Raw genomic sequence first — 3938 nt, 5'->3', positions numbered from 1 at the left:
CCTTAGATTACCTGGAGAGTGAAATGAAATATATAAAAAGAAATATTAAAACTTTATCAAAACTACGGATTGGGTTGCAAAAACGAGCATGGGTTGGATCCAACATAATGTATACAAATGTAAAGGAATGACTGCAAGAAGCAACCAAAGCATTACATACTGAACAACTTGTGAAGCGCAATGGCTCAATAGATAAATAAAATAAACTGTGTCAATTTCTTTCTTGCCGTATCTATTCACAAGCTATTATTTGAATTACTTATTCTTGTTGGAAAAACACGTGTAAAGGTATTATTTGACATAATACAAATAAAGTAAACCTTCCCTGCGTAGAAGTCTCTTGATAAGTTAGTAGTTAAATATAAGTGACAAAATAAATAAGTACCTTGACAAGCCTTTTTATAGCCGCTTGCATAAATGTTTCCATTAGAAGAACAATATTTTTTTTCGGTTTAGGAACAATTTAACAAAACTATGTTTACCAACCAACCTAACTCCACGTTGATTAGGAATAGTTCAACATATCTTTTGTCTCATAATCCCTACTTTGTGAAACAGCGGTCTCAGGTTAAGATTAAAGTTATTTTTTCAGCTAATTTTTTAAGTTTCCATGTCGAACAAAATTATTTGTAAGGTGCCATCCGACTTGCTCTCTATACCCTTCCTGACTTTTACTGCAAGTCGTTTTAAGCGCGTTCCGTGATTTAGTATGAAAGTAAACAAAATAGTCTATGAGTAAACGAAAGTTTTACTGGCATAAGAATAAACTTGTTAAATTTTTGTCCTTGTGATCTAGTAATAATCAAGGTGTTATCCCGACAGACTGCGAACTGCCTAGTGCAAATATTATCATCTCCTACAGTCTCCTTCTTTTTTATGTTCTTATACCGAAGTTTAAATGCCGGTTTTAAACCATCAAAGGAGGATGTAAGATCAGTTTTTGGTCTGTACTTTTGTTCTTTTGCAATCATTCTTATGTCAGTTGAAACTCAACAAACGGTGGGCAGCTTATGGTTGATATTGTCGTGAAATATTTTTTACGTGACTGTAAATTCCTGAGAGTTACATGTTAATGAATCTCTTTCAGATTTTGATAAGTTTTTAGGATCGTTATCTTAAATGTATCTTAAGTTTTTGTGGGTACATGTTAACCGATTTTAACATTTCCTTTCTTAAAAAATTTGGCAATATCTAATTGTATAATGATTTGGTACAGGAGCAGACAGGGCCTTACAGGACCATAATTTCAGAGCCCTGGGTTCCAGGAGTCTATATTGATATTAAAGAATATATTAAATTCAACCGAACTTCTCGTGTAAGATAATTACGAAAAAGAGATTACAATATGTAACCTGAATAATGATTCTGGAGGTTCTAATTACGTCCAGCTAAATGTAGTTCTGTCATAAAAGATTCATCATAACTCTTTCAATAGTTTCTCCTTTTCCCTTCCTCCGACTTCTCCATATGTCTGTCTGCCTGTCTTTGTCTGTCTGCCTGTTTGTTTGTCTCCCTATTTGAGATGACGAGGAAAGTGCCAATAACCGCTTGCAAAGTTAATGGTCTTTGGCAAATCAGTCAAATGAATCATTTATAATCTAGCATGAGATTCACTCTAGAAGTCCATTGAATGCTAATTCTTAACATAAATCACTTGAAGTCGTACAGTTTCGAGCCTTAGTCCGGCCCTGCATGCAAAGCCACGCACTCGCTTTACCACTGTGCTACTAACGGCGCTTTCCCACCTCTGTCGTTGTATTAAGCGCGGTTCAGCACCAAGTTCCCGTTTTCTCGGCATCTTTTTCCCGCTTTGCTCGTGTCAACCCCGGCTTAGACGAGTAAATTGGAAAAAAGCTGCCGAGAAAACGGGAACTTGGTGCCGAAACATTACTCGTGTGAACCGTGTTTTACATGACACAACGTGCACCTATGCTTTTGTTTGTTCATAATCATAATGGGATGAAATAAAGTGATAAAGATTAGACATTTAAGCGCATTTATCTATAACTCATGCACCTATTTTCTATTATTTTTTTATTTCTCTAACTATTATTGTCTCTTCATTGATTTGTTCGTTCATTTTAATATTCTCAATTTGTTAATATATTAGTTTATGTACTTATCTATTCACTTAAAGGTCAGAGAGCAGTTGATGAAGTACCTTTTTTAAACCATCTACTCCCTTTAGAATTGGTTTTGTAAACTATCCCAGTCGATTCCACCATCGTAACAGTCATATTTTGATTAAAATACGTGTCTAAAGAGCGGATTTCCGAATATTTCTGATAAATCTCGAGACGCTCAGCCATTCATCACACATCGGCGGAAAGTCATAGGAATCAACGTTGTATCGCGATTTGGAAATGATTATTGCGTACACACTCGCGATTTCTATTGAAAAAAGCCGCATAACTTAATTTAATATGAAGAAGAGGAGTTAGTGGAGGCCGTTCATTATCCGTCCAGCCATATATGTTTAGGCCAACAATACCACGCCAAACGTCAAAAGATGATCAGAAAAAGGCTGAACATGCCGAAGTTGACCTTCTTGAGGAGGAGAATGAAAATGGAAAGTCCGACCATTGAAGTGAAGAAAATGGGAAGGAACAGGTTCAGGAAGAGGAAAGCTGGGGATACAGTGCAGGAAGAGGAAAGCTAGGGATACAGGGCAGGAGGAATAGGTAAAATTGGCTGGTATTTCTAGGGATAGACTAGGCCTACGGTGAAACTAGTTCAGCGTCTTATTCTTAGAGATTTTTAATCTGAAAGGCTGTCATACATATTTTGTCAATCTCCACATATTACGATTTTTTTAAATGTACAGTGCCATAATGAATTCATAATTGGGCGCACATATAACAAATTCATTAGACATGTACACATAATGAACATAAATTAACCTTACCTGACTTAACCTTTTTACTAATCGTCATAATGTGCGCATGTCAAATGTATTCGTTATCTCTACGTCTAATTATAAATTCACTATTGGTACTGCACATTTTATAGATATTTATAATCTGCGCAGATTCACACAAAATGCCTTGCATAGGCCACCTAGGCCTATAGTCTATTGGCTGGGGTGGGTGTGGTGTTCTCGTCTGCGCAGAACGTCCCCTAAGCTACTCTTGAAAACTATGAGCTACACCATGAGAGATGACAAAAATGTTTGGGTAGACTTTCGCTACCCCGGCAATAGATGAGAAAATTACGTTGTTTTTTTTTTCATGTTGCCCTCTTGTATAAAAAAGAGACATAACTTGCATGAACGTATGTAGTTGAGATTAACATAGTCTTGCGTAAGTGAAAAATTCAACCAAATTTATAATTTTGAGGTATAAAGATTATAAAAGACATTTGTTGTGCCACACATGGGTCAAATTGGACTGTTAAATTATGTAACCAGTATAAGTTTATGACCAAAAAGCTAAAAAATATATATTTTCTCGTCTCTGTAATAAGCCTTGTTGAATATCTTGCATTCATAGAGGGAGGGAGTTTTATGCTTTATAAGGGAACCTTCTACACGAAAATGTTTGTATTTATGCATGTTAGGATATTATATATTACAAGGGAGGATCCCAAAACATCAGAAATAGGATAAGGTCAGATTCAAAGGTGATGAAAGCTTAGTCTTAAAGATGTGGAAATCCAAATTATTGACAGTGTTGGAATTGTTGGTATATTCTTAACCGTTTTTACACTCGGTAGCTATACAACAGACCATGATTTATCAAACTTTCTTACAGTTATTAAATAGATTTAAAATTAACAATTGCTCGTGAATCGCGACGTATGACTCCTCAAACGTCACGTATCCGACGATTCCCGAACTTGTTTTCAAAGTGCAGAAAAAATCAGTTGAAAAATGGCGATTTTATTTTCTATCTCTTTTTTTTTTCTAGGCTTAAGTTCAATAGCAAAAATATTTCTAGAGA

This window comes from Oratosquilla oratoria, chromosome 16 (assembly GCF_046742065.1).
Source record: "Oratosquilla oratoria isolate Oo_2021 chromosome 16, ASM4674206v1, whole genome shotgun sequence".
Lineage (NCBI taxonomy): Eukaryota > Metazoa > Arthropoda > Malacostraca > Stomatopoda > Squillidae > Oratosquilla > Oratosquilla oratoria.
The sequence above is the reverse complement of the archived record's forward strand: the minus strand, read 5'-3'. Positions refer to the sequence as shown.